At 42.3% G+C, this 19,600-nt stretch overlaps 1 protein-coding gene across 1 annotated transcript in view; it reads right to left on the bottom strand.

Annotated features, from left to right (window-relative positions):
* TNFRSF19 (TNF receptor superfamily member 19) overlaps positions 1-19,600 on the bottom strand; it is a 98,748-nt gene that overhangs the window by 61,864 nt on the left and 17,284 nt on the right. The window lies entirely within an intron of this gene.

Raw genomic sequence — 19,600 nt, 5'->3', positions numbered from 1 at the left:
TTTTTTTGCCTTGTCTCTTCAAAATGTATCTTCCGCAAAGCTGGAATAGATAATAAACCAGTCCCTGCTGATCTCAAAGACCTATTTAGCCAATAGATCTGGACAGCAGTTCTCAAATAATAATGAGCATCACAATACAAAGCTTTTTAAACTGAATTATTTTCTCCACCATAACCAATGAAACTCCTTGAGTACTGGGGAAATATGCTGGAAATGTGACAAGCCAGAGGTAAGACATGCCACAGCGTTCTGGACAACTGGCAATGCTCTAATACTAGACTCCACCAAGCCCAAATATAAACCAGACCACTCGCTACCAAACTTTGAACCAACAATTTAAAATCCTCCACAGGAATATAACCCTTCAGCCAACTAAGGTTGCAATAAAGGCAATACTAGACCAAATGCTTTTAAATAAAGAGAAAACAGATTTGAAAGATTGCAAATTATGACTGTCAACTGCTGAAAATGTTTTTAATAGAAACAGAAAATACTGTTTGAAGTGTTTATATACAAATGTTAGAAGCCTAAAAAAATAAACATGGGAAAGTTAGAATATATAGCATTTAATGAAAAGCTAGCTATAATAGGGATCTCTGAGACCTGGTAAAAGGAGGATAATCAGTGGAACACTTTCATACCAGGGTGCAAATTATATCAGGGTGACAGGGTGGATCAAATTGGTGGAGGGGGTAGAGCTATATATGTTAAAGAGGGTCTTTAATCAAATAAAATAAATGTTCTTCAGGAAAACAAACATACACTTTGGAAGGATAGAAATTCCACCTGTAAAGGGAAAAAGAATAGTGATGAATGAGGTATGCTACGATGCACCTAACTGGCATGAACAGAAAGATGTTGACATGGATAAGAGAAATAAGAGAAGCTAGGTGATGGAAAGATTTGTTTGTAAAATTCAAAAATGGTGGACAAAAAAGATTTCAGGTATTCAAAAGACCCCCCCCCCCCCCCCCAACAATTCAGTAAAAGGGAGTCAATGTTTTCAAGTGACTAATCATTTAAAAAAAAAAACCTCCACCATTCATAAAATTATAAAGCAAAAAGCTCAAAGACCCTCCATCAATTTGCACACTGAACTTTGATGGAGGGTCTTTGAGCTTTTTGCTTTATAATTTTATGAACGGTGGAGGTTTGTTGTTTTTTTTAATGATTAGTCACTTGAAAACATTCAGCACAAATTCAATATCTGAAAAACTTTAATCAAATCAAAAAATACTTATCTTCCATAAATTGGGGGTTCCTATAAACCCACTCATCCAACAAGGATCCCTATTGCACCTCACAGCTGATTCAGGGAAAACCACTGAACCTGCTCAATGCAGAGCTTGAGAAACCAGCATATCACTTTCATATTCTCCCTCATGAAACCGTCCTGTGACTTTGCAACTCTAGACAAATAAGACACTACTTAACTAGCTGTCAGGGGGTAAACACTACTACTACTACTACTATAAATCATTTCTATAGCGCTACTAGTCGTACGCAGCGCTTTACAATTGAACATGAAGAAAAGACAGTCTCTGCTCAAAAGACCTTACAATCTAAATCAGGACAGACAGACAGGACCAATAAAGATAAGGGTAGGACAGACAGAAGGACACATAGGGAAAGGGACTATTGAAGAGAGGAAGACAAGATAAAGGTTATGAGCAAGTGACAAGTTAGGAGTCAAAAGCAGCATCAAACAGGTAGGCCTTTAGCCTGGATTTGAAGGCGGCAGGGATGGAGCTTGATGTAATGGCTCAGGAAGTCTATTCCAGGCATAAGGTGCGGCGAGATAAAAGGAACGGAGTCTGGAGTTAGCAATGGAGGACAAGGGTTCAATTAGGAGAGATTTGCCTAGTGAACAGAGTTCCTGGGAAGGAGTGTAGGGAGAGATGAGGGTGGAGAGGTAGCGAGGGGCTGCAGAGTGAATACACTTATAAGTCAATAAGAGGAGCTTGAATTTTATACGGAAACAGATAGGGAGCCAGTGAAGTGACTTCAGGAGAGGGCTGATATGGGCATAACGACTTTGGTGAAATATTAGTCGTGCAGCAGAACACTCTCTCAAGTCAAAAACAAAATGAGCAGGTCAGAGCAAATGATGACTAGCGACTGAACATTACAAGTGAATCATACAGTGCAATGGGGAGGGGTGGGCTAAAGTTTGATCTATTATTCAGAAAGAAAAGCACTGTGCATTGAAAACGGGGTCTTTTACTAAGGCATGCTAGCATTTTTAGCGAGTGCTAATATTTAGGGTGGGCTAAATGTTAGAGACGTTCATATATTCCTATGGACATAACTGACATTTAGAACTCCCTAAATGCTAGTGTGCACTAAAAACGCTAGCACGCCCATAGTCTGTATTGTAAGTAGTCTCAATAAAATCAGTGATTGCTTAAAATATAATACGTTAGGTTTATGTTTATTTATATTTGATATACAGCCAATCACAAACAAGTCTTAGCAGTTTACAAATAATAAAACATAAAATGAAAAGAACTCCATCATTAAACAGGACAGACCTATCCACTCATACCAAGAATCAATCAGACCACATCATATCCCCCATCCTCCATCATCTAAACAGTAACCTGCTGTTTCCATCTGTCTCACATTGCTAGATGAAATCATAATACCTCATCCTGAAGAAGCTACCCCAAAAGCTTGTGTAAAATAGTGTTTTAATAAAACTTAAATCATAGCAATGAATCTTCATTCCTAATAACTGGCAGTAAGTGGTTCTATAAATGTAGAGCTAGCAAAAACAAAACAAAACTAAAAAACATTATTCATAGTGATAGCCCTACGAGCAATAACTAGCAATGGCGATGATCATCTTCTAACTGCAAACGTCCTGCGGGCATTTATTTTATATACCATCTACAACTAAGTGGTTACCAATAAAACACATATAAATTAAAAAGAACACACAATACAAAATATCATATAATAAACTATGGCATCACTAAGGCAGTAATAATAAATAAATAAATAAATAATAAATAAATAAAAAGTTGTTTTAGTACTGGTGTAAATGACCGAAAACAAGGACAACCTGATATAAACCCAGCCACAGCATTTTGTATAAATTGCAACACTTTTAATTTTGTAATTGGCATCCCCAAGTAAAGAGTGATGCAATAATCCAGACCACTAATAACAAGAGCCAGTACAACAAATCTGAATTCTCATCTGGAATACAACCTTTCAGTTTATTCAACAATTATAGTTTGAAGAAAGAATTTTATTTTACCACATTACAAACCTAGGGCTCCTTTTACAAAGCTGCACTGGTGATTAGCGGTGCGCCAAATACGACAAAGCCCATTCATTTCTTAAGGGCTACGTTGCACGGTAATCACTACCATGGCTTTGTAAAAGGAGCCCTTGATGTTTAAATGAAAGTTGAGAATTTATGATAACACCTAAATTTCACACTTGATAAACCACCTGGATTCTGATTCCATACAAATCTATAGTCTTGGGAATTAGATCTTCATATATTTTCCCCACTAACATCCACTTCTATTTTGTCCACATTTAACACTAATTTACTACTTTTCATCCATTCAACAACAATTTGAAGTATCGATTGAAGATGCTGTATAGCTTTATCTATGGTGTAATCAAACAAAAAGAAAAATTGGATGTCATCTTATAGTGTATGCTCAGGGCTCTTAATTTCAAAGTGGAACCAGATATATATGCTAAATAAAATAGCCAATAAGTCCGAACCTTGGTAAGGTGAGTCAAAGAGCAATTCTGAGAAGACTGCCATGTTATTTGCCAATGGAAAATCCAAACTCACTGTTTCCTATTTATCTACAGAAGGGGCATAGCCAGACCTCGAGGTGGGAGGGGGCCACAGCCCAAGGTGGGGTTGCACATTTTGGTCGCTGCCCCCCCTCAATGCCTCGCTGCCACCTACTGCTGCCGCTGTAAACATCTTGGCTGGCGGGGGTCCCCAACCCCCACTAGCTGAAGACTTTGTGTGCCGCCGCATTGCCTGCCCTGCTCTCTCTTCCCTTCACATCGGGCACGCTCTTTTTAGTGAAACTCAGCATGCTCAATTTCGCTAAAAGGAGTATGCCCGATGTGAGGGGAAGAGACAGCAGGGCAGGTAATGCGGCAGCGCTGCTGCAGACCACAGCTGGATGAAGTCTTCAGCTAGCGACGGTTGGGGACCCCCGCCAGCCAACCAGGGGCCCAGAGCAAATTTGGGGGGGGGGGGCCCAGGCCCCTGTGGCACCACCTAGCAACGCCACTGATCTACAGGACTGGATAGACTACTGGCAAGGATGCTTTCAGGGTGTTAATTTTCTTTTGGAAATATTCTTCCAAATCTCTGGAGGGGGTGTAATGTTGCTTAACCCACATAAATCAGAAGCCATTTGGTTTTCAGTCACCTGACTCCACTGTCTTTCTAGTCTTGTTTGCTCAATATCCCTATCTCTGTTAAAGAGTCTATTCATTTTTGGTGATGCAGGATGGAAAAAACCTTGATTGTGTTACTGAAAATCAGGCTGTTAGGCCTACCTGATTGCTAGAAACACTGCCTCTTTAAAACCATATATTTGCTTCTCTGACTAAGAGACTGCTACAAGAGCATAGTTAGAGCATATTTCTGCTTTAGTAAGATTCTTCCCTGCATAATTCTGTTATCAGCTATGCCAGGAGCAGACAGACACACATGGCACAGCAAATTGGGAATATCTCCTGGTTGTCATCACATTATAGACACCTGTTGTAAACAAATTTCTCCATGTTTCTGATTGGCTAGAAGAGCCATACACCTCTTGGGTGCAGAGAGTACAATCTCTATTGTATGATTTTGCTTGTTGGGACTCCATCTTAGGTTGCATGCATTATCTGTAGGGACTCTGCTACAACTTTGCTGAACTCTCTGGTATAGATGCCTCGTGATTTAGGGCTGGTGTCTAATCTACTGCTGCCCTTGCATTCCCTGGGGCAGAAGCAAAGAAGGTCTGCTGTTTCTGCACTTATCTGCCTGCTGTACTTATTTCTTAATTGTTCTACTTGTCATCTGGTGCAGGCAGCTACATTGCCTTGAATAAAAAAACAAGTCAGAAGATAAAAGCCAAATGGCCCATCCACATCATCCACTACCTCTTCCTCTCCCTAACAGATCCCACATGCTTGTCTCATGCTTTCTTCAATTCAGACAGTCTTTGTCACCACCACCTCCACTGGGTGGCTGTTCCACACATCAACAACTATTTCTGTAAATATTTATTTAGATTACTCCTAAACCTACAACCTTTTAACTTTGTCCTATGCTCTCTCATTAAATGCCTCTTTTGCATTCCCCCTCTCCTGCCTTTCTTACAGAGCATACATATTGAGGTCTATAAGGCTGTTCCATACACTTTATGAGAGACACCACTGAGCATTTTTGTAGCAGCCCTCTGGAACAACTCTATCCTATTTCTATCTTTTTGAAGGTGCAGTCTCCAGAATTGCACACGGTATTCTAAATGGAGCCTCATTAGAGACTTATACAAGGGCACTATCACCTCCTTTTTCCTGCTAGCCATTCCTCTCCCTACGCACGCAAGCATCCTTCTGGATTTGACCTTTGTCTTTTCTACCTGTCTGGCCACGTTAAGACTGTCAGTTACAAATCGCCCTCAAGTTCCCCTCTTCTCTCCCTACAGGGAAGTACTTCACCGAGGGCACTCAGTTTATGTCACCTATGCAGTACCTTGTCAAAGGCTTTGCTAAAATTTAAGTACATCACATCTAGCGCTCCCCCCTAATAAAACCATATTGTCTCGGGTCCTATAGTCCATTTGACTCTAGAAATCTCACAATCCTCTGTTTTAGAAGCGTTTCCATTAAGTTACTCACCACAGAGATCAGACCAACAGGCCATTAATTTCCACCCTCCTCCTTACTTCCACTTTTGTAGCGAGGAACCACATCTCTCCAGTCCTCCAGGACCACTCTAGACTCTAAAGAAGCACTGAAAAGGTCAGACAACGGAGCCGTCAGTTCGAGTACCCTCGGATGTATCCCATGCCCCCTCACTTTGTCTACTTTTAGCTTAGCTAGCTCCTCACAAACAGTCTTCTGAGAACCTGCCCAGGTCTATCACATATCCATTGGCATTTGTTTTCTGCAGTCCTACTCCTGGCTCTTCACCCATGAACACAAACAGAAATATCTGTTAAGTAGTTCGGCTTTACCCTCATCAGCTTCTACGTATTCCTCCCCTTCACCCTTGAGCCACAAAATGCCATCTTGGCACTTCTTCCTATCACTTACAAATTTGAAAAAATATCTTGACCAGGAGTGGCCTAGTGGTTAGGGTGGTGGACCTTGGTCCTGGGGAACTGAGGAACTGAGTTCGATTCCCGGCCCAGGCAGCTCCTTGTGACTTTGGGCAAGTCACTTAACCCTCCATTGCCTGCCGCATTGAGCCTGCCATGAGTGGGAAAAAGTGTGGGGTACAAATTAAAAAAAAAAAAAAATTACTGGTATTGGAAAAGGTACAGAGAAGGACGACAAAAATGATAAAGGGGATGGGACAACTTCCCTATGAGGAAAGGCTAAAGTGGCTAGGGCTCTTCAGCTTGGAGAAAAGACGGCTGAGGGGAGACATGATAGAGGTCTATAAAATACTGAGTGGAGTAGAATGGGTAGACGTGAATCACTTGTTTACTCTTTCCAAAAATACTAGGATTAGGGGGCACACAATGATGCTACAAAGTAGTAAATTTAAAACAAATTGGAGAAAATATTTCTTCACTCAACGTGTAATTAAACACTGGAATTCATTGCCAGAGAATGTAGTAAAAGCAGTTAGCTTAGCGGGGTTTTAAAAAGGTTTGGATCGCTTCCTAAAAAAAGAAGTCAATAAGCTTGGGGAAAATCCACTGCTTTTCTAGGATAAGCAGCATAAAATGTATTGTACTGTTTTGGGACCTTGTCAAATACTTGTTGGAAACAGGATACTGGGCTTGATGGACTTTTGGTCTGTCCCGGTATGGCAACACTTATGTTCTTAATTCTGTGACTCCTGATTTACTACCTGCTTATCTAATTGTTTGCTGATGAATAATTGGCTGCACCTGCATATCACCAACTGCCAATAAAAAGCTAAAAGCTATCACTACTAGGCAATTTGTGAAGATCTTTGATACAGAGAAGAGTTCAAATGGCAATACCTAGTGCCAGTTGTCCTCACTTTGATACTCAAATCTGAGATACTTCCAGTTAAGGGTGAATGGAAATCTGTAAGTATCCTTGAGGTTGAGGAATGCTAGCCAGTCATTGCAGCAAAGAGGAAGAACAGTAGCATGGTAGTTCATTTTCAGTTTTTCCTTCTGGATGTACTTGTTGAGGTCTTCCTCGTCCCTTCAGGAATAAGGAAATGCCTTCAGTAAAAGCTCTGGTCCATCTTCTCAGTGGGGGTAGAGTGAGGAAATTCTTCTTGATTGCAGGAGAATTTTTATAACTCTTGAACCCAACTCCACAACACTAGTATTACCCAAACACCAATCTTTTCCCCACATCTCTTACTATTGACCTACTCTATGTAACAATGTCATCTCTGATACTTTGTCTCTTGCATTGTATTAATTCTGTGATACTTTGTACCACACCCTATGTAACTATGTCATCTTTGATACTTTGTTCCATACTTTGTATTAACTCTGTGCTACTTTGTACCATTCCATGTAAGCTGGCCTGAACCTGCTATCAAGCGGGAAAAAGAGGGGTATAAATGCTACAAATAAATAAATAGAGATTGATGGATGGTGAGGCAAGGTACGTTATTTTTATTTTATTGGTTACATTTGTATCCCACATTTCCCCACCTTTTTGCAGGCTCAATGTGGCTTACATAGTACCGTAAATGGCGTTAACCGATTCTGGTATGAACAAATACAAGGTATGAACAATTACAAGATGATATTATGGTAGAATGAGGTACATGTATGGTAAATACAGTTGGGGGGAATTTAGAGAGGGAGAGGAAGAGTTAGGATATGTCCATTACGGTGTTTGGTTACGTTATGTCACAGGTATCCAGGTTTTTTATGTTGGGTCGGTGGGGTATGCTTTTCTGAACAGATCTGTTTTTAGTGCTTTCCGGAAATGTAGGTGGTCGAGCGTAGTTTTTACTACTTTTGGTAGTGCGTTCCATAGTTGTGCGCTTAAGTAGGAAAAGCTGGATGCATAAGTGGATTTGTATTTGAGTCCTTTGCTGCTTGGGTAGTGGAGGTTTAGGTATGATCATGCTGATTTTATGGTGTTTCTGACTGGCAGGTCAATGAGGTCTGTCATGTATCCCTGTGCCTCGCCGTAAATAATTTTATGTACTGTCGTGCAGATTTTGAAAGCGATACGTTCCTTAATTGGAAGCCAGTGCAGTTTTTCTCTGAGTGGTTTGGCGCTGTCAAAACGCGTTTTTCCAAATATAAGCCTAGCTGCTGTGTTTTGGGCGGTCTGAAGTTTCTTTATAATTTGTTCTTTGCATCCCAAATAGATTCCATTACAGTAGTCTGCGTGGCTTAGTACCATTGACTGTACCAGGTTGCGAAATATTTCCCTCGGGAAAAATGGTTTCACGCGTTTGAGTTTCCATATTGAGAGAAACATTTTCTTTATGGTGGAGTTTAGACAGGGACCAGAGCATCTCTTTAACAAGGCATACCACAAAGACCAACAAATATGAATTCCTTCACATATACCCAGAACTGTCTCTACTATTTGCTTGTTATATTAATATCATGCTTTTCAGTATCATGTTACCCAAGAGCCTTCTGTAATACTAAATGTTTATTTCTCATGTATCTCTACTATTCATGATGTATTTATTGTAAGCCACATTGAGCCTGCAAAGAGGTGGGAAAATGTGGGATACAAATGCAACAAATAAATAAAATATAATAAATCAGTATCTGTGTAAAGTTTATTTTATATCCATGTACAACTATCTGCAGTACCTGATTAGGGACCAAGAAAATTTGATACAGTGTATGTGTCCTCCTATCACCAGATAGTCAAAATCCTGGGTTAGGCTTGGGGTTAGACTGCTGCTTTCTATCATATGGCTGTTGACATTGGGCACACTGCTGCGTGGATGGATATTGATCAGGACAACAAGTGTATAATGAATACTGCCTGTGCAGACAGTATTGAGAAAAGTAGGGCATTTTGAAAAATGTTGGGTAATCCTTTCTAGATGAGGAGGGAACATTGAGTAGATAATGCACATATGGAATCAGTCCTTGATCAGGTTTCACTGTTCCTTTGGCTTTCTTTCCAAACAAATTATCTCCTAAAACACAGGGTATCTGCAAGTCAGAAGTGGATGTGGTCCAGGAAGCTAGATGCTCTAAGTCACATTATTTTACCTGTGCAAATGGCGACTGTGGTAGTATACGATTAGGAAACCCAATTTCATATAGAATGGAGTTCAGATGTCCATCAGGGCTTACTCAATTCCAGCAGGCGCACAGACTTTTATAAATACCTGCAAGTGTAGGAGTGCAAGTGTATTGACCAGTATGTGTAGTGAGAACAGCCATTTAGAAAAATCAACATGACTAAAATGAATGGCACGATCCCAGCAACTTCCATCTGCAAGTGGTGCCATGCTCACATGTAGCTGCCCCATTTTACAAAACTACACGTATAAGTGCAGCAAAGTAGTAAGGCCACATTTGGTTTCATTTTTGTGCAGAATTCTGCAAAGCAGCCACTATCGGGTCTGTACTCAGACTCCCTCTCTCCACGGAGACTGTCTGTCAGGAAAAGGAGGATGAGTAGGAAGTGAATCACTGCACATTGGGTCACTTCCTCCTTCTCTGCCAGCTTACCCCTGTTTAGGTAAACCATGGGGCAGAAGAGGAGAGCTAGTGGGGGCAGAATGTGGTTTGTGCTAATGGTCAAAAGGTAAGCCAGCCTCCTCAGTATCACTCCACTATAATGGATGTAGACTCCAAACCTGTTTGTAGTCTAACTCTTGACTTGAGGAGGCCTAAGGATAGTCATCGATGTAGAAAATGGGGAAAGATGATTTGCCCTCTATGAGGTAAGCCCACAGGATGTTGTACTAAGAGGCATATTTTCAAAGCACTTTGGGAGGCTAAGTTCCATAGGTTTCTATGGAACTTTGGGAGGCTAAGTGCTTTGAAAATGAGCCTCTAAGTCTTGCATCATGTACTCTGAGCCACTACCATGACTGAGGGATCTCCCAAGATCTGGCCTTGACTGATTTGGAGGAACTGTTTCAAGAGGTGGATCAGAAGGCTTTGTCCTGGTAGTCCTGGCTGAGCTGATTGGCCCTGGCTAGGGACTGGAAAAGGGGGTGCTCCTGGCTGAGATAACTAGCACTGGCTGGGGACCGGGGGAGGGAGGCATAGAATGTTATCTACTAGGGTCTTCCTGGCCTGTAGAGGGCAGTGTGCAATCTATGTGCAGTTGTTTGGGGCTTTAAGCTTCTCCTGGAAGTCCGCAGATGCACATGAGCAGTCTATTGGATCCCTACTTTTTGCTGCACTATTGATCGACAGATTGCCAGGAGGCAGAGTCCATATGTGCTGCTGTTAAGGATGCCACTTAAGAGCTGGAATCCTCAGGTACTATAAATGGGTCCATTGGGTCTGGGGCTTTTTTTTCTTGGCCAGCTATTCCTTCTAGTATTAGTCACTACAGCTGCTTCCACTTTTTTTTTTTTTTTTTGGTGGAGATTTACAAGAGATTTGCCTATCTGGCTTAGCAAATTAAAAAGAAAGACCTAGGGGAAGGTGAAGCTATGTTAGCATAGGAAGTATTTTGTTTCTCAATCAAGTTAAAATTTCTCTAATATCTTTTCTTTAATGGAAAAAATTGGGGGATGTTCAAATGTTCAGTTGAGACAAACCTAGTGTTTTAGCCAAGAGAAAACATCAAATACAGCATCCTGTAAAACCACACATTAGTTAAATATTGACTCAGAAAAAGAAAAAAAAAGTCTACTGATTCATCATTTCCACGTTCCATAGCATTTGGAAATCCTTTGAAGTCTCTCATTCAAGCATTGACTAGTTCATCACCCTAACTATGTTACAGTTCAGTCCAGCACAACAAATGAAGTGGCCTAATATCTGAAATGATTCCATTTCCAGATTTTAAATACCACATAGCTAGCGATCATGATGGTAAAAAACACAATCTATGATAGTAAGAGTCAATAATGAACAAAAAAATAGTAGTACCCTTACAATCCTGTTAACATGCTACTATTTCTTATCATTTCTATAGAGCCACTAGATGTATGCAGTACTGTACACAAACATGTAAGAGACAATACCTGCTCAACAGAGCGTACAAATCAGTTCAAGACAGACAAACTTTTGACACTGCTTATGCTCCCTGTGTCAGCTGAGACTGGAAATGCTGTGGAGGCAGCATTCACAGCCCCTGGGGAGAAAAATCCAAGTCCTCAAACAAAGGCACTGTGGCTGAAATTAGGGCTTGAGACTGGAAGATTCCTAAAGGCATCCTGTGTACAGATCCCCAACTGAGGGCTGTCAATGCAACAGAGGGCTAGGTCAGTTGAAAGGGAATATAAAACAAAGGGAAAATGTCAAGGTAGTCAAAAATGAAGACTCATGGCACCAGATTCCTGCTCTGGTTCCAACTGAGCTAGAAAAATAAAGTAACAGGAGACAGCTGACACCCTCTCACCCAAAATGGGATTTCCAAAGACTTGAACATGTACAATATATGCTAACTTACTAAAAGGGTACTTTTACTAAAGTACATTTGATTTTGAAGTTACTGTGGCTTAATGCAGAAAATTAAAGCACAGAAGCTGCCAACAGGGGCATAGCCAGCCCTCCAATTCTGGGTAAGGGGGGGGGGGCCGCAACGCATCCCCTCCACCCCCACCCCACCGTGTGCATCATAAATACCTTGCTGACGGGGATGCTGAAGCCTTGCCAGCCAAAGAAATCTGGTGCTCAAGTCGCTACTACTACTACTACTACTACTATTTAGCATTTCTATAGCGCTACAAGGCGTACGCAGCGCTGCACAAACATAGAAGAAAGACAGTCCCTGCTCAAAGAGCTTACAATCTCCTCCTCCTTGTGCTGCAGTTGTAATGAGGAAGTCAGAGACATGCCTCCAGCCACCAACACTGGGACTCCCCAAACATGTTCAGTTCTTGCACAAACTGAGCATGCACAAGGAAAAGTCCTGGCGTCAATGCCTGGAGGCACACCGCTGACTTCCACATTACAGCAGCACTATAAGGAGGAGGAGAGCAGCTCAGGCACTGAATTTATTTGGTAGGCGGGGCTTCAGCATTGCCACCAGGCATTTGACGGGGTGCTGCAGGTTTGGAGGGAGCCTAAGGCCGAAGTGCGGGGATGGGGAGCAGGACAGCCCAGGCCCCCAAGGGCCCCTCCCTCCTGTGGATACGCCACTGGACTGCAAATCTAACACAGTAATTATTGGAGGTGTACCCAGCATATTCCATTGAAGGTAGTTTGTGAACAGTTGCATTAGCATGTGGTAATCAGGTTGCAGTTAGTGCACAGGCAATTCCTATTTAGGAGGCAGTAAATAGTCCCATTCTAACTGCGCTACAGTCTGTTAGTGCAACGCATTAACTGATGTATACTCTCCACACCCATTCTCTGTACATGACCTGCCTAGTTTCACCCACAACACAGAATTCCTTTATGAGCAACTCAGTTCATGGTAACCTTAAAAATACAGCAAAAACTGTTAGCATGTTCATGCATATGCATGCTTTTAACTACTTTAGAAGGAGATGTTTCCAGGGGAATGTTTAGATCAAAGGAGATGTTTCCAGGACAATGTTTATAAAGACTGCATTTTCTACTTTATGTCCGTAAGTCCATTTTCGGCAAGAATTTTAAAAAGGCATTTTTTGTAGGTGCGCTGAAAAATAATTCTGCGCGCCCCCAAACACGTGTCTACACTACCGCTGGCCCTTTTTCAGCGCACTTTAGTAAAAGGACCCCTTGGTAAAGAATTAAAAAAAAAGAAGAGTATATAGATCCAGATAAAGGCACAATGACATTGTTTAGATACCCTAGTTATAAAATATCATGCTTTTATACTCCTTTTAATATTATTTTTTATGTTGCTAGAAAACAAAGAATGGATAAAGAATGAGAAACAATCCACAATGTCAGACCACAACAGGACTACATATGAGGTGAGGCATTCTATTTACTAAAATGTGTTTTTACCATACTTTAGGAGTCAAAATAGCAGCCATACTGGGACAGACCAATGTTCCATCTAGCCCACTATCCTGCTTCCAATAGTGGCCAATCCACTGCAGTAAAAAGTGGCCTTAGCATGCTCTTATGAGGGTCTTTCCTGTGACCTATGGCTATTTTTACTGCAGCCATAAAATGGCTATTTATATTTTTTATATTAACAGCCATGTACTAATGTTGCCATTTGCACACAGCCATTTGTAAAAATTACCACATGAGCACGTACTACTGCCCATTTTGTAGGCGATAAGGGCTCACATGGTATACATGTGTTAACCTGTTAGAATGCGTTAATGTAGTGCCAATAGATTAGTGCAGGAACGCCCACTCTTCGCCCCTAACAAACCCCTTCAAAAAATATATTTTTTACTACATGGTTAGCACGTACAGATTTGGCAGTTACAGCAGAACACTTGAGTACACCATTTTAAGCTGCATTAGGTGAATGTTAACATCTAATGCAGCTTATTAAAGGGGTCCCTTAGTTTTCCTGCCTTCACTCTCTGAATATGAGATCTACTAAAGCCCTTAAGTCCCATATTCACTGTAATGTGTATTCTCGCAGCCAGGCACAAATGTATGAACCAGTAACAAAAATGTACACAGATTAATAGGCACCCAGTCAAAGATGAAAAAAGGAGCAGCTAGTTTCAGATGCTCCCACTACCATCCGTGGGGATACCCTGCCGCCCCCACCCCCCATGTGGACCATACTCCCTTTTGAAGGAATCCCCTGACCTATTTCCCCCTTCCCACTCAGCCAAACCACCCCTCACCCATGCCTTAGTTAGCAGTAATCCTCAAAAAACAAACAAAAAAAAAAAAACAACCTCCCCCTCCCCACTACTACTACTACTACTACTATTTAGCATTTCTATAGCGCTACAAGGCATACGCAGCGCTGCACAAACATAGAAGAAAGACAGTCCCTGCTCAAAGAGCTTACAATCTAATAGACAAAAAATAAATAAAGTAAGCAAATCAAATCAATTAATGTGAACGGGAAGGAAGAGAGGAGGGTAGGTGGAGGCGAGTGGTTACAAGTCAAAAGCAATGTTAAAGAGGTGGGCTTTCAGTCTAGATTTAAAGGTGGCCAAGGATGGGGCAAGACGTAGGGGCTCAGGAAGTTTATTCCAGGCGTAGGGTGCAGCGAGACAGAAGGCGCGAAGTCTGGAGTTGGCAGTAGTGGAGAAGGGAACAGATAAGAAGGATTTATCCATGGAGCGGAGTGCACGGGAAGGGGTGTAGGGAAGGGCGAGTGTGGAGAGATACTGGGGAGCAGCAGAGTGAATACATTTATAGGTTAGTAGAAGAAGTTTGAACAGGATGCGAAAACGGATAGGGAGCCAGTGAAGGGTCTTGAGGAGAGGGGTAGTATGAGTAAAGCGACCCTGGCGGAAGATGAGACGGGCAGCAGAGTTTTGAACCGACTGGAGAGGGGAGAGGTGACTAAGTGGGAGGCCAGCAAGAAGCAGATTGCAGTAGTCTAAACGAGAGGTGACAAGGGTGTGGATGAGGGTTTTGGTAGAGTGCTCGGAAAGAAAGGGGCGGATTTTACGGATGTTGTAAAGAAAGAAACGACAGGTTTTGGCGGTCTGCTGGATATGAGCAGAGAAGGAGAGAGAAGAGTCAAAGATGACCCCAAGGTTTCGAGCTGAGGAGACAGGGAGAATGAGAGAGCCATCAACAGAAATAGAAAACGGGGGGAGCGGGGAGGTGGGTTTGGGGGGGAAAATGAGAAGCTCGGTTTTGGTCATATTTAATTTCAGGTGGCGTTGAGACATCCAGGCAGCAATGTCAGACAAGCACGCTGAAACTTTGGTTTGGATGCAAGGTGAGATATCAGGGGTAGAAAGGTAGATTTGGGAGTCATCAGCATAGAGATGGTAGGAAAAGCCATGGGATGAGATTAATGAACCAAGGGAAGAAGTGTAGATAGAAAAGAGGAGGGGACCAAGAACAGAACCCTGAGGTACGCCGACAGGCAGAGGGATAGAAGTAGAAGAGGATCCACCAGAGTGAACACTAAAGGTGCGGAGGGAGAGGTAGGAAGAGAACCAGGAAAGGACAGAGCCCTGGAATCCAAGTGAGGACAGGGTATCGAGAAGTATGCTGTGATCGACAGTGTCAAAAGCAGCGGAAAGATCAAGAAGAATGAGGATGGAATATTGACCTCTGGATTTAGCCAGTAATAGGTCATTGGAGACTTTAGTAAGCGCAGTTTCGGTTGAGTGGAGAGGGCGAAAACCAGATTGTAATGGGTCAAGAATAGCATGTGAGGAGAGAAAATCAAGGCAGCGGCGGTGAACAGCACGCTCAAGTAATTTGGAGAGAAAAGGAAGGAGGGAGATGGGTCGGTAATTAGAGGGACAAGTAGGGTCAAGTGAAGGCTTCTTAAGGAGAGGTGTGACCACAGCATGTTTAAAGGCAGCAGGGACAGTCGCAGTGGAAAGTGAGAGGTTGAGAATGTGACAGATAAAAGGAATAAGAGTAGGAGAGATGGCATTAAGAAGGTGGGTGGGAATGGGATCAGAGGAACAGGTGGTATATTTTGAGGAAGAAAGGAAAAGTGTAGTTTCCTCAATAGTAACTTCAGGAAAGGAGGAAAGGGAATGAGGGGAAGGAGAGAGAGGGGAACGGACTAGTGGAGGGAGAGCTGGTGAGGTAGAGAAAGCAAGGTTTATCTTTTGAACCTTGTTGTGAAAGAATTCAGCAAGGGTCTGAGGAGATAATGAAGGGGGAGTTGGGGGAGGGGGCACCTTGAGGAGAGAGTTCAATGTGGTGAAGAGAAGTCGAGGATTAGAGCCAAGAGAGTTGGTCAGTTGGATATTATAATCCTGTTTGGCACGTAAAAGAGCAGATTGGAAGGAGGTCAGCATGAACTTAAAGTGTAAGAAATCAGCAAGGGCCCGAGATTTCCGCCAGAGGCGTTCGGCGGAGCGGGTACAGGAACGTAGGTAGCGGATATTAGAAGTCAGCCAAGGTTGGGGTTTTGTACGCCTTACAGGGCGGGTCATCAAAGGTGCAAGAGTGTCTAAGGCAGAGGATAGAGTATTGTTGTAAGAAGAAACAGCCTCATTGACAGACGTGGATGGAGCAAAAGTAGAGAGGAGGTTTGAAACATGGGAGGATAGAGATGAAGGGTCAATATCGTGAAGATTCCTAGATAAATTAGATAGGATAGGACGGGACTGGGAGGGAGGAGATTTAAGTGTGAAAGTTATAAGATGGTGATCAGAGGAGGGATGATCAGAGGCAAGGAAACTAGAAGGTGAACAGTTGGAGGAGAAGATGAGATCAAGACAGTGACCATTTTGATGAGTGGGGGAGGTGGAGCATAGTTGGAGATTAAAGGATGACGTTAAAGCGAGTAACTTGGAAATATAAGAGTTGGAAGGATCATTAGCAGGAATATTAAAGTCACCAAGGATGAGAGAGGGTGACTTGGGTTCACTTGGGTGAACTGTCCCGAATATCAACAAATATCAGTCACCAATCCTCCTCCCTCTTCACCAAACAATGGGACATGAGAGGGACCACCGCAAAAAAAAAAAAAAAAAAGAGAGAGAGAACCCCACCTCCCTACAACACCCACATAGGTGTGGAAGGCATAGTTCACAGTCCGGTATTAATATAGCTTTTTTAAAACTGTATTTAAAATCAAACTGTTAGCTCGTAGTGATAACAAATTAATATAGGTCTCTCAAAGTTCTCGAAATAGTTTTAACCTCTTACGGGAAGATTTTACCATCTGTTTCTCATATAGCATCAGTGCACGTAGGTGACTGCGTCAACTCAAAAAAGAAGGGGACACATTACCAACCCACACACTCAAAATTGTATCCCCCCCCCCCCCCCACTAACTCCACTTTACAAATAAAAAGGTGAACACTTTTCCCTGAACTTCCAGAAACTTACAGTTGTCCAGCAACCAACCAGTTGGAGCAAAAGGGAATTTTTGATATTTAAGCTGCTCTAGATACAGTATCACTAATCCACAAAAATACTTTACTTTAGGGCAGGCCCACAAAACATAGAAAACAGAGTTAGTCTGGCTCCCACATTTTAGAGAGGTCGGAGTAGTGATCTTTCCTGAATAATATGCTTGTTGTTGAGTGAAATAAGCCCTTAACAATATCCTAAACTGACATTTCTTTAATTCTGCATTTGCTGAAAGTTCTGGGAGCCTCCTTATAAGGTGGTAAAAATCAAGTGCTTCTGGTGTTATACCAAGATCCCCACTCCAGCGCCTATGCAAAGGCTCAAAGTCCTTGTGGGGAGATATCTGATATAAATCAGTACAAAGCTCAGACAATGAAACCACCTCCTATTTGCTCAAAAAATTCCCTCAAATGGGAATAAAGCATCAAACGATGTTTATCCAAGGAACTCACATAGTTCTGAAGCTGACAGTATATGAATGCATCTCTCGGGTGTCTCTGTGTGTACCATTTAATTTCTTCTTAAGTGAGCAATGTTGCGTCTAGATGTATAACATGCATTATCAATGAGATACCCCACATCTTGCCAGTGTCTGACTACTGCTGAGTCTAAACCCGGAGGGAACCCAGTATTACCCCACAAAGGGAGAAGGTCTGAAACTTATGAATGCCCCTCCCCCAACAACACACCAACTCCATCCAAGTATCCCTAAGGGACCAAATTAAAATACTGCTCTTCAAGAAAAAAAATGGTAAATGGCCCACTGAACAGAATTTCTGCATGAAGGAAGCCCTTCCCTCATTATTTAATACCTCACTACATTCCACAAAACAAAAGGAGCACGTTCTCACATGCCATCTTCTTAGATGTAGGGACAGGAAAAAAAAAAGATGTTAAAAGCTCCCAGGTCTCAACCTAATTAAATGATTTTTTTTAAAATTGTACTTATAAATAGTAAGCTTGATTGTTAAGCACCTGATACTCATAACATCTGTTTTCATGGCCCTTTACTAGGCGAAGTATGTAACAAAAGAGAGGGAACAAAGTACAAACTAAAGTCCAAACAAAAAAAACACAGCACCACGGGCCTTTAAAAATGGAACACAGTTCTTTAATGAATGAGCCTTGACAAAAAGACCCGACACGGGTCGTGTTTCGGTGACTAGCACCTGCGTCAGGGGTCACCAGTGATGACGTGGAAAACTTGGGGAATAACTCGAATATATTCCTCTACAATATATTATTCCTTACCCCACGTCTCATGTAGTAAAAGCTACAAAGCACCAAGGCACTTTCACTTTCTGTATCAAAATTTTACTACATGAGACGTGGGGTAAGGAATAATATATTGTAGAGGAATATATTCGAGTTATTCCCCAAGTTTTCCACGTCATCACTGTGACCCCTGACGCAGGTGCTAGTCACCGAAACACGACCCGTGGCGGGTCTTTTTGTCAAGGCTCATTCATTAAAGAACTGTGTTCCATTTTTAAAGGCCCGTGGTGCTGTCCTTTACTAGGCGAAAACATTTCTGCACGAATACAGGGAGTCCCTATAACAGCCCCTCCAAATGACACAATATTGGGGCTCATTTTCAAAGCACTTAGACTTACACAGTTCCATAGGTTACTATGGAACTTTGTAAGTCTAAGTGCTTTGAAAATACACATTAATGATTTACAATTTAGAACTAATTACTACTCTAACTGATGAAAACTAATGCTTACTTTTTGTACATCCCTATTCTGCACAAGCCAGCGTGCTTGAAAATATAAGTGAGATCAAATAAAAATGCTACCAACAATAAAGAACGACAATGTGGACAGAGCAGCTCACAGGTTTGCTAGCTTTGTTTGGGTGAACGGGGATGACGGCTGCACAGAGGAGAGGGAAGGGAGACTACTAACCTCATGGGCTTCAGCCGTCATGCTATCTCTGGTTCTCAATCTAACTTCCGCAGTCAGCTCTTTCCTACTCGCTTCCCTTCCGGCTCCCTGCACTGCTGCCTTCCTTCACTTTTTGGGCCACCGGCAGTGTCAATAAGGTAAGTAAGCACACTGCCTTTCCTGCAGCCAGACGGCAGCAATTCATCAAGGCCAGCTCCATGGCCTTCCTCCTGCCAAGTGTCGCCCTCTCTACTGCAACTTCCTGTTTGACGCTAAGCAGGAAGTTGCAGTAGAGAGGGCGGGACTTGACAGGAGGAAGGCCATGGAGCTAGCCTGTATGAATCACTGACACTGCTGGCTGACTGCAGGTGGCACCCGCAGGGAGGAGAGGATTTTTTTAAACACGGGAACAAGGCTTTTTACTGTTCCCAAGGGGCAGTTTTGTTCCCGCATCTGCAGGAATTTTTTTACAGTGTTTCTGTTACTGTGGAT

Source organism: Microcaecilia unicolor, chromosome 4, assembly GCF_901765095.1.
Source record: "Microcaecilia unicolor chromosome 4, aMicUni1.1, whole genome shotgun sequence".
NCBI lineage: Eukaryota > Metazoa > Chordata > Amphibia > Gymnophiona > Siphonopidae > Microcaecilia > Microcaecilia unicolor.
This window is presented reverse-complemented; position numbering and strand designations above follow the sequence as displayed.